We start from the raw sequence: 13213 nt of genomic DNA on the forward strand, positions 1-13213 counted from the left end.
AACATCAGAATAAATGAAGTTTTCCTTAACATAAATAGCATCTATCTAAAACTATGAGCTAATATTTCATGAAATGGAGATTAACTAGTGATCTTTCCAATATAAGAGGTAAAATAAGGATGTACATTATCACTATTTCTATTGATATAGTTCTAGAAAGGGTAGTTATAGCAGAAAAATCAAGAAAAGAAATTGAGAGAATAATCCTAGGGAAAGAAAAAAATTATTACTTTTTGCTTACTTAGCAAATTTACTTAGAAAACCATAAAAGGCCAACTGAAATTTAATTTAAAATATTGTAATTGCTACAGAATTATAGGATGTAAAATCCATATAAATCACCACCATTTCTGTATATTAGCAACAAAATCCAGCAGAAAAAGAAATTTCATTTAGAATAACAGCAGATTGAATAAAATACATGTTTTCCTTCCTAGTTACTCAAAGGAATTATATGAAGATAGCTACAAAGCCCACTCTAGAAATAAAGACAGAACAAATAGCTGGTGAAATATTCATTATTCGTGAATATGTTACAAAACAATAATCATCAAAGTGTTAAGAAATAAAGAGGTCATTTACTACAATAAACACAACACTGAGAAGCAAAGGAGTACAGAAACCTAGTGCTTAATAAGTTTGAAGACACCAGCTACTGGGTTAAGAACTTGCTATTTGAGAATCTGAAAAGCAGTCCAGCAGAAATGACTTATAAGTCAATGTCTTATTTTTTAGTTCAAATCTAAAATGATACATGAATTATACATAAAGTATTATAAACAAATCAGTGGTTCATGGAAGGAATTAGCTTTCAGATCTGTGGATTGAAGAAGAGTTTATATCAAACAAGTGATACAGAGGGTTATAGAAAATAAAATGGACAACTTTGACTCTAAAATGTTTAAAAAATGTTTGCATAAATAAACCACTGAAATTAAAACTAGAAGAAAAACAGATAAATGAGAAAACTTTTTTTGTAGTATGATAGGGATTTCATTTCAAGATAAATAAGGAACTGACTCAAATTTATGGAAGCCATTCCCTAACTGTTCAAATGGCTATAGCATATGAAAGGCAATTTTCAAAAAAAAAGAAATCATATGATCAATAGTAGTAAATACCAATAATTACAAAAATGCAAGTTAAAGTATTTCTGTAATTCACATCAGATTAATTAAATTGACAAAAAATGATAATATTAGAGGAGTTGATGAAAAACAGACAATAATATGCAATGTTGTAAGATCTGGGAATTGCTAGTCATTTTAAAAGCATAAAATTATGTTCCCAAATTTACTAAACTATACATAACTTTTGTCTCAGAAATACCTATAAGGCCTATACTCCAAAGAGATCAATGAAAGAGAAAAAGAATCCATATGCCATATGTACATACATGTATATCAATTCTTTCTGTAATTGCGAATAATTGGAAGCTATGGGAATACCCATGACTTAGAGAAAGACTGAACAGATTGTGGTTTATGAAAATAATGCAATATTCTTATGCTGTTAGAAATAATGAGAGTTTCAGTGAAACCTGGAAAAGTTTGTAATTGACAATGAAATAAGTAGAACCAGGAGAAAAAAAATTATAAAATAATAATAGTATTTCAAATACAAACAATTTTGAAAGATAAATAAATCTATAATGCAATTAGCATTCACAGTTCCAGAGGAAAAATGTTGAAGCATGCTACTTTTTATCTCCTGATAGAAAAGTGATGGAGATTGAGATTGAAATTGAGATTGAGACATCTATTTTTTGAGACATGATCAATGAAGGAATTTGTTTTGCTTGATAATATATATGTTACAAGGGTTCTATTTTTCCTTTTCTCTTTTCATCCAAGAAGGGAGAGAAGAGATGGACTAAAGATTTTTGTTAGCTTGAAAAAAATTTAATTTAATTTAAAAAAACCCAGACAATGATAAATGTTTGCTTATTAATTGATTGATCTCTGATTATACTAATATGAGTGCTTCTTCCACATGTCAAACTATCCATTCCTTCTTATCCTAGGAGAATTGATCATATCCTATCTTTATTTTTTTCCTAGTAGGGTTGACCCAATGCTTCTAGAGTCTAAGGTAGCTAGATAGTACAGTAGATAGAGCATTGGACTTGCAATCAAGAAGACCTGAGTTAAAATTCAGCTTCAGACACCTACTGTATGACCCTGGACAAGTCAGCTAAGTGCCTCATTTTCCTTAACTGTAAAATGGGAATAATATTACTACCCAGAGTTGAGGTGAGGTTCAAATAAGATAGTATTTGTAAAGTGATTCAGCACAATGTCATAGATTAGTCACTTAATTAATGCTTCTTTTCTTCTTTTAAGATCTTGATATACAAAGTTCCAATGCGGCACATGGACTGTTCATTATCTTTAACTTTCACTAAATGACCAGCCCACTTCCTTTTTCAGTTATATATCTTGTTGATGTTATATTATATCCCTCTTTTGGTGAATATATCTTCCTATTGTCTTTTGAGGGGAACCACAACAGCCATATAGTGTCATGAAAAGTATATGTATTTGTACAATAGGGTTTTTATTCAATGGCATGTCATGGTCTATAAAATAGCTAACCATCTGTTTTGTTTTTTTCTATGAAGACAGGTATGCCAAAGTTTTTTAAGTGCTCATAGATTTCTTTTAGTAGACTCTTCAGTATTCTAAGTCTTTAAGTAATTAACACAGTGGCATCTTAAAAAAAAGGGATCTGAAGGACATCCCTTATCATCTAATGGGAATCCTTTTTTTTTTTAAATCTTGTACCCTGAATTACACAACTCTAACACAGAAGTCAGTGATACCAACCTTTGGTGAGGAATATACTCTGGTGTCATGCAATGCTTGATAATAATAACAAATGAGAAAGCCATGAAGCAAATCTATCACAGTTGTTGCATTTCTCAAGGAACATAACCTAAATAAATACATTTGTGAGATGTCTTATTGATGAAGAACCTGCATGCCTTGTTTAGCTTCAATACTTTCAAAGATCCATGATTATACTGGTGTGCCTATTCCTTTTGGCAGTTATCATGAAATGTTAATTCGTCATCATTCCAGTAAGGAGCCCTTCAACACTTAAATAGGCTGACCCTTGAATGATAGATATCCAGTGCATTTTCAAGTTTTTATTTAAAAACTTCCTGACTGTATACATTTTTTCTTAGAATTTTTGTTTAAGGGGCAATGGGGTTAAGTGGTTTGCCCAAGGCCACACAGCTAGGCAATTATTAAGTGTCTGAGATCAGATTTGACCTCAGGACCTCCTGACTCCAGGGCGGGTGTTCTACGCACTATACCACCTAGCTGCCCCTGTATACATATTCTTATGTATTTTTTTAAAAAAAGCATAGCTATAGCTTGTTTTGTTGTTCATCCTTCATTTTCAAAGAGACATAATAGTAACAACTTTTAGAAGTTGTTACTTGCCCAGTTTGAGGAACTACTTGAAATCGGGTTTTTTGACTCACTGATCAATAATCAGGTAATCAACCAACAAATATTGATAAGAACCCACTATATTCTTTGTCTTTTATGTAAGTGATGTAAAATTCAAACAGAAAGGGGCTGCATATTAACTTAGAAAACCACAATTAATACTACCTATGTTACATTGTATTTTTATTTGTTTTATTAAATATTTCCCAATTACAGCTTAATCCAATTCAGAAATAGTAGATGGTTTTCCTGGAGGGCTATGAGTGTGACACTTCTACTCTATATCATGCTCTCTCCCATAGAAAGTATGAACATGCAGATATATTGTTAATCTATCTATCTATCTATCTATCTATCTATCTATCTATCTATCTATCCATGCACTATAATCCTTCTGTCTTGATTAAGTCACAATCCTGTTGCCTCTGTTTTCTCATTTAAAATGAGCTGGAAAAGGAAATGGCAAACCACTCTAGTAACTTTGCCAAGAAAATTCCAAATGTGGCCACAAAGAGTCAAACATGCCTGAAGAAAAACATATTAACTACAAAAGGATTATAGTACATGGATATGTATATCTAGATTAACAATATATCTGCATGTGCATAATTAATCTTAATTTTACTGACTGACTGCTGGATTTGAACTCAGGAAGATGAGTCTTCCTGATTCCAGACTTGGTATTCTATACACTATGCTACCTAACTGCCCTTATTATTGTTAAATATAATTGGCATTTATAAGGCACTGTATGAAACATACTTTTTGAAAGTGAAGCATGAAAAACATATTTTAAACACAACATACTTTATGAAAGTCTTTCATTTGATGCTTACAACAATCTCTGAGGTAAATAGGAAAATAATTACATATATAAATATATTACATATCCTGATAATATATGTAATATATAATATAGTAATAATAATAATTAGCATTTATATAGTACCTCAATTTCCCTCAGTCAGTAAGTCAGATGCAGATAGAATATACATGACAATAAACACAGATCAAGAATTTAGCTACAAGGCAGGTAATTAAAAATTAAGATGACTGAATGAGAGCTGAGACAAGGCATTCCAGAGCAATGAATTTATTTTTTTCCAAAGATGATAGATTAGCATATTTCTCACTTTTTACATGTTCTGGTATAGTTACATTCTTAAGAAGGGCACTCAGAATTCTTCTTGTTTTCTGCTAATTCTTCTTTTGTTGGAAGATGAGGAGTTAAAACCTGCATTGTCCCAGGAATCAGGTCTCATGTGACTAATGGTGTGATTGCTGAATGTTTATCTCCTGGAAAAGGAATGATCTTGTTGATAATCTGAACACTAGATTAATTATCAAAGTATTAAAAAAGGAATGCTAGAAAACAAGCTTGCTGGTCTCTGAAGAATCTCAGCAGAGTTTGGCTTCTGTCCTTGCCAGAAGTTGCATTAGAAACACATAGGCCCCTTCACTCTTTCAGGGTAAACCCCAAGTCACAAGAGACCCCTCAGGGTCTTCTTTAAGTGGAAGTATATTGACCCTGTATTTTACAGGGTTGATATGAAGCACATTTGAAAGCTGCCTCTTCCTCCTTCTTTCCCACAGCAGTCTCTACAAAAAAAAAGAAATCTTATTCTGATCAATTCTCCATGATTTCTAAAAGGCTACTGTTAAACACTCTTTTGGGATTTAAGACTTTGAATATTTTGTTATTAAAATGTAAATACTCTCCAAGACTAGTAACATATTAAACTATGATTGACCATCATGTTGGATTAGTAAGACTTAGACCTTTATGGGACTTTATAGATCATAGGCCTCTAAGATGATAGATTTAGAAATGGAAGGGACCTTAGAGGTCATCTTGTTCAACTCTTTTTTTTTTTGCAGGTGGAGAAACTGAGACCCACAGAGGTACATTGGATAGAGGGCTGGACTTAAGAGTTGAGAAGACCTGAGGTCAAATTCAGACTTAAATCAAGCTATATTTCTCTACGCAAATCACTTAACCTCTTTCTGTTTTGGTTTCCTCAGAAGTAAAATGAAGATAATAATGGTTCCTAATTCTCAGGATTGTTATGAAAATAAAATGAGATAACATTTATAAATAACTTTTCAAACTATAAAACCCTTTATAAATTATAGGTATCATCATCATCATCATTAGCAACTGTATGTTGCTAATGATTCACCTGAATCCAAATCAACATAATTTCTACTGAAGTAATACTGTAACAGAGGGTCCTGAGTATCTAGAGGAACATATGGGCATGGAGTACCTGGGGAAAAAGAGAATATGAGACTGTTGGTGGAGCTAGGAATTGGCCCAAGCATTCCAGAAAACAATTTGGAACTATTCAGCATTTTAAAAATGCTTTTTGATTTATGAAAACTCTACACATGTTGAGATCTTATGGTAATATAATAGTATTATATAAAAAGTTAAAAGACAAAGGGAAAGATTCCATATGTGTACAAAATGTTTATAAAAACATGTTTTTTTCAGTAGTGAAAACTAGGAGGCAAAGCTAAACAAACTATGGCCAGTGAATGCAATGGAATATTATTGTGCCATAAGAAATGACAAAGATGAAGAATTCAGAAAGATTTATTGAAAATGGCCAAAGAATCACAAAGAGGTAGTAAATTTTGGCTGTCAAAAACCACCAACATGGAAATGTTGTAACTTTTACAAAAGTGGTTAGGGGTAACATGGATTGAGAACTATTCATGGAATCAGAAAGACTCATCTTTCTGAGTTCGAATTTGGTTTCAGTCACTTAGTAATTGTGTGACTCTGGGCAAGTCATTCAATGCTGTTTGTCTCAGATTCCTCATCTATACAATGAACTGGAGAAGGAAATGGCAAATCACTCCAATATCTTTGCCAAGGAAGCCCCAAATGAGATCACAAATAGTTGTACGTGACTGAAAGTGACTAAGCAACAAGTACATCTAAGCTGACGACTCTAGAAATTTGATTCTTAGCCAGGGGAAGCAGTCTTTAGGAAGTGACAGTGATGTTTGAAAAAAATCAATAAAACGTTTTTCAATCTGAGGTGATTGGCACAGGTTAATAATCCATGCTAATAGAGGAGGTTGAAGCTGATAGATACCTTGAAATCAGGAGTTTCAAGATGCCTTAGACTGAGCCTCTGGGTGTCTGTACTGTTTGAAAATTTGGCCCCAAGATAGTGACCCCCTGAAATCAGGGCTTTAGGGAGAAGTGCCACTTGACTGCCTAAATTGGGGCAAACAGGACCTGTTCAGAAATGGAATAGATAACAGTTTTTTGCTGATCAGAAGTAGCATCAGACTTGTGAGTAGTCACTGCCTCCAACCTGGGTAAGATAGGGAGACCAAATTTTAAAAAAGTACAGCAATCAGAAAACGAACCTTGAAATTTTGTTTCAAGGAATTTGATGATTCATTTGTTTCCTCATTTTTTAATTGTGTGATCTTGGACAAATCATTTCACTTCTCTCTATCCCACTTTCCTCATCTCTAAAAAGGAGAGAGTTGGACCAAATGATCTCCAAGACACCTCAATTGTTTTTCTAGAATTTCTACTCTGCTAAAATCTGCAGGAGAAAAGATGTTGATAATTTTAATTCTTGTGAAAATTTTTCCTATTAAATCTAAACTTTCTACTCTGAAATTTATACTTATCACATGAAACTTATCCTCTAAGCCCAAATAGAATGAGTCTAATCTCTCTTCCAAGTGATAGCTCCTCTGGAAGCTATTATGTTCTTTCAAGTCTTTTCTTCTCCAGATCAAACATCCCCAATTTCTTCAACTCATAAATTGAAGGCATCAATTTTAGACCCTCTCCTGGACACTTTGTAACTTATTGGTATATAGTTCTTAATCCAACTATTATTGAGCACACATTTGTCCATCTAGCTAAAAGAGTAAATTAAAGACTTTGTTACATGCTTGTTTGTCTAGTTAAAAAATCAGATGAAGTTAATCTGCCATGAACTATTTTTGATGTAGGTTCTTTTTTTTTTTTTTTACTAATTTCCTTTTCTAGATATACACTAATCATTCTTTTAATAATATTATATGTACACACATATATTGCACTATAATTTCTCCAGGAATATGTCATGCTAACTGACTGAGAATTGGTATGCTCAGCTCTTCTCTTTCCTAAAAGTTGAGACAGCTTTTTCTTCAAACCTGTTTTACCTCTCCCTTTCTCCATGATCATTTGACAGTGGTTGAGCAAACATATCTCCATTTCTTTCAGTATTTTGAAATATAATTTATCTGGGCCTGCTGATTTGAAAAGATCAAGGTGAGCAAGATGCTCTTTTACTGTTTATTTCTTGTCTTCAGAATCAATTCACTATTAGCTATTTTTGTTCTATCTTTTCCAATCCACAGATTATTCTCCTTGGCAGAGAAAATAGAAATAAATAAATTTTGAGTAGCTCTACCTTCTCTCATTTGTCAATTAAAATAACACACACACACACACACACACACACACACACACACACACACACACCACTTTCTGTTATTCTTACCTTTCTTCATCAGTCTCAGATTACTCTGAGCTTTAACCCTCCAGACACTATTCTTAGAGGACCACACCATTCATTCACAGTCATGCTTTGTTGCCCACCCTCACATCCTGCTTCTGCTTATGTCTTTTAAAAAAGCTGAGTTGGTCAGATCAAAGAATCATAGATTTAGGTTTAAAAGATAGGCCTTGAGGGCATCTAGCTCAGATTCCTCCATTTACAGATGAAGAAACCAAGGCTCAAAGAGGCCAGTTTCTATAGACAACTTCCCCTTTTCCTATTCTTCAGAATATTGTCTTAAGAATTTTATTCTGAGAGCTTGACATCACTTTTGGAATGACTTACCTTATGGTGTTTTATATAATCTTCATTTATAATATATCCACAACATATGTTATATATATTACACACACAGACACACAGACACAGACACACACACACACACACACACACACACACACACACACACACACCTCCTTTTTCCAACCTGGAGCCATTATTGTCTTCCTTTCCAGAAACTACCGTTCTCTATGCTAGACACTTCTTTACCCATTGCTAGTGTTTCCTATTTAGTTTGCTGCCAGTCATTTGCATATCACTGATTATGACATCAAAAGAGGAATCTGATCTGATGCACTTGAGTAAAACTCTACTTTCTTTCCATAAAACTCATGACTCACCTCTGTCAATTAAGACTTGGATATAGCCTTTAACCTGAAGCCATATTCCTTAATCTCTATTTCTTCATATACTTGCCCCAGTGCCTCTCATTTCAGTGTTTGAGCCTACCTTTATGAAAGTTAAAATGAACAATATCAAGCGTTTATTGCTACAAAGAGCCTTCTCTAAAGCCCCAAACTGCTAGAATGCATGGAATATGTCTCTTAGACTCTTTGTACCTCAGTTTTCTAATAACCAAACAATGAAGTTGGCCTCAATGATTTCTAAGTTCCCTTTCAGATCTATATTTATCATTCACAACAATGTTTTCTGGATTCCTTGTATCAATATCACTTATGTTCATGAGAATCAACAGGAGCTGTTTTGATGTCTTGAGATGTTTTTGCTTCGATTTTGGGGAGTTATCAGACACACTTTACTGTTCAATAGAGTAGAAATTAGCACTTCTCAGACATTCCAGGGGCCATCAAGTTTGTTCTTTTTCATTCTCTTTTGGGATTGATTATCAAGCTTAGTGCTCATATTATTGATAGGATCATTTCTATTTCAGGAGGCAGACACTCTGGAGATGCACATTGTTAGCCATGTTTTTTCAAGGTTAGTTCAAGGTACTTTCTCTATAAAGTCTTCCTCAATTCCAATCCCCCACTTGCCACATGGCTCTCAACTACAGGTCACAGGATCACAGATTATAAAGTTTAAAACCACTAATATAATTCCTTTATTTTACAGATGCTGGAAGTTGAAGTTCTGGGAGGTTAAGTCATTAGCCCAAAGTCACACAGGTAGAATTTGAATCCAGATCTTCTAACTTCAGAGTCAGTACTCTCCTCACTGAATCAAACTCTTTTTGTTGTGTTTTTATCACCTGGACCTATTTAATACACTTATATTATAGTTTGATAACTCTATGATCCCCTTTACTAAATAATAAGTTTCTTGAAGGGAGAGAGGATGTGTAGTTTCATTTTTCTATCTCTAATTCTCGGTCTTAATTTTTAAATAAATTTAATTAGGAAGGAAGAAGGAAAGAGAGTGTGAGGGGTATGGTTTGAGATTAGAAAAAGAGGATAGATAAGGGTAGTAGATTAGTTAGAAAATGAGAAATGAATAAAAGCACGTTGAGGAAAGTCTAGGGCTAAGTGGAAGTTGAATAAACTTTAATTTGTAGTAAACCTGATCTTTATTATTTGGTTTTGTTCTTCTGATTGTCCCCAAGTAAGTTAGGAAAGAAAAAAGATGCAGAATTGGGAATTGACAGAACATCATGACAAGTTGAATGGACAAGAGAGAGACACACACAGACAGAGAACATAGGCTCTGCAATGACATACTAAATACTTCCCATTTTCACAGGGGAGTAAGATAATGGAGTGACACAAAAACCAGCCAATTAGAAGGATTTCTGAGACTGGGAGCTGCTTGGCATACCAGTGATCCTTTGTGAGTGAACTCTAGCCAATTTTTTCAGAGATGCCTATAGCTGCCAGAAACCAACCAGCTCAAGGGCAACCTTGAGCAACAGCAGCTGCAACCTCAAGACCTCTTCTTGTTCGGGATTTTCTAAACATTCTGGTTTATTGTGTCTACAAATATCACCCTCCCCTTAACCCCTGCTTCCTGCTTGAAAGTCTCTATTATCTGACCCCCTTTCCTTTCTTCTTTGAGCAGCATAGAACTCTCTTCTCTGCTTCCTCTCTCCCTTGCTTTCTCCTTCTCAGACAATAAATACTTCGTAATTTTTGATCAGGGTCTGCTTCATTTTAGGGTCTCTCTTTTTGGGTCTGGAGTCTCCCTTTAGTTAACTATTTTCATATAGATATGCATATATTTCAAGTTGACTCCTCTATTAGAATGTAAGCTCCTTGAGGGCAAGGAGTATTTTTTTTTATTTCTGACCATGTCTAACATTTAGCAAAATGCCTGTCATATAGTCAGCACTTAATAAATGCTAATTGACTAACTGAATGAATGATTAGAGGAAACTGGTGGTAGCCTAGGTGATTAAAGAGAACAAGGGTTATGTTTGTGTCTTTTGTCAACTCTGGTAACAAATAACCAAAAGTTTCAGAGGTTTTGCATCCACTTAACTCCAAAAAATATCAAAGAGCTCAGAAAAGGTAAAAGCAAAACTTTTTCCTTATTCTATTGGGGTAGAGGAATTAGACACATGTGTTGGGGTCTCCTCTAGTAGGAGACCCCAAGACAGTGAGGCTAAACCTTGATTTATATATTTCTGATAGACAAAGAATCAAACAGTGTAATGTAGCAACAGTTGTGAGGTACAACAGCCACAGTAAGGTAAAGTTGTCTAGTGACAAAAAAGTCCATTCATAGCAGGGATTCATGTCTGAGCCTGTTAGGGCTTGCCTGAGCTAAGGGACCATCAGCTCCAGATTTAGTGGCAGCGAAATTCATCCAGAAAGTACTAATGCAAAGGACTGTTGATAAGCCAAATTCAAAGGACAGTTTGCTGGGTCTTAGCTCTGGAAAACAGGGTGTCTCCTAATGACAAAAAGAGAGGAGTAAAAAGAGAGTCTTGGAACCTGACACTGTGTGTGTGTGTGTGTGTGACAGAGACAGAGAGAGAGAGTCTCTGAGAGAGACAGACCCAGAAACAGAGACACAGAGAGAGAGCCCCAGAAACAGAGTGAGAAAGAGAGAACAAATAGTCAAGAAGATACAGTTGCCAATAAGATCTAGGCAATGTAGCAATGGCATTTGCTAACTAGGGCCAGGGAATACCATTGCAAACTGGTCCAGTGTGGAAATGAAGGTGATTGCCATCAAGAAATAGGGTAGGGACTGTGAGGTGAATTAGCATCACCTTCAATAAGTATGCAAAAAATAGATCCTGCATAAAACAGGATCCTAAGAGTTTAGAATCTGAAAACTGAATAAGATGAAATTTAGACTCCAGATTCCCAGAAACTTCTCTAACAGGGAGAAATCAGAAGAAAATTCCTGATATCAGAGATCTGTCTAAAGTCATACTCATCGAACTCCACTCTGGAGCATAGACAGTCAAGACACATTAAAAAAAAAATCCCAACCCAAAACAACCCAGACCTTGGCTTGTGACTTCCTCTTTCACTTTCTCCCACAGTGCCTGCTGGTCTAGGAAAATGACTCATTAATAAATTTAGTAGATGAGGTCTGACACATTCAGAAACCTTCTTTAAAAAGACCTCCACCTTGCCCCAACTTCTATTCTCTTTGTTAATAACATTCACCAGCCCAGTCTGTTAGGAAAAAGTGTTAAACAAATAGGAAAAGTATGATAGGATTATTTATTACCACTTTAGAGATGCAGGAAGTGAGTTAAATCACTTCCCTATAAGAGGATCATTTGAACACAGATTTGCAATAAAAAGGAACTTAGAGATCATCTATTCCAGGGGTCAGAACATCCAGCCTGTGGTATCTAAGATTAGCAAAATCATTTGGTCTGGTGTTGCCAAAGCAACAGCTGGCAGAATTTGAAATTCAATAAATCTAGGAGCTTTTTAGGGGTGAATTAATGAAATTTTGACCAAATAAAACAGGCTAATTTTTAAGTTGATAATTTTACATGATGTTATAAGTATCCAAATGGCCCTTGGCAGAAAAAAGGTACTCCACCCTAATCTAGTCCAACCCCACATATATGGAAGCTAAGACCAGATTGGCTATATAGGTAGCAAGTATAAGAATCAGAATTGGAACTCAGGTCTTTGATTTCTAAGTCCAATACAAATATACTGTGACACTTTGACTCTAGACTATAGAGTTTCTTCCATTCCCAGACTGGCTCAGAGTAAATGTAAATAGCAATTGTTTCTGTTTTGACCAGAAAACCAGAGGGTCTGTCCCTCTTAGAATGAATTTTTTTTGGCTTTGCTTTATATCTTTCTTACCTAGCCTGAATAGATGTTATGTTAGTCAAACTGAGACCTGTTAAAAGATTTGGACTTAAACAGGTTCCCACTGCATCTAGGGTCATCTTCAGTCATCTTGATCCATTTCTAGCCACTGGAGCCAATCCAGCACAAACTTGCTATACATAGATCCAATTTACTTGCATGTCATGGCATCACATCCCTGTTGTCATGGTCCTCTTTGGGAACAAGAACTGAAGAACAAGAAAGAAGGACAAACAAGAAATCTAGAGTGAATGATTCTCGTAGTGAATCCCCTCATTGTAAGATCCCTAGCCAAACATGCAAAGGCTACTAGAACTAACCTTTTCATTCTCTGAGAAAGAATAAGTCTGTGCCCCTTTAAACCTTGTCTTCTCTGAACAGTGCCTTAAGGTCAAACCTGGTCTCTATTGCCCCAAGGAGCAATGCACAAGGGAGTCCTTTCACCTTCTAGATCCACCCACCACACTAGAACTCTGGTACTTTCCAAGCAGACCCTCTTCCTTGTTCCCTGTACCAAAGTGTCTCATGACTTCTGAAGGATGCCCCCTTCTCTGGGAAATAGGAATCCAAAAACCTGAGGTATGATGGCAGTATCTGATTGGGTCATGGCAAGGTCATTCCTATCTAAGCTTTGCAGTTTTTGCTTTGGTAC

Source organism: Macrotis lagotis, chromosome 7 (genome assembly GCF_037893015.1).
Source record: "Macrotis lagotis isolate mMagLag1 chromosome 7, bilby.v1.9.chrom.fasta, whole genome shotgun sequence".
NCBI lineage: Eukaryota > Metazoa > Chordata > Mammalia > Peramelemorphia > Peramelidae > Macrotis > Macrotis lagotis.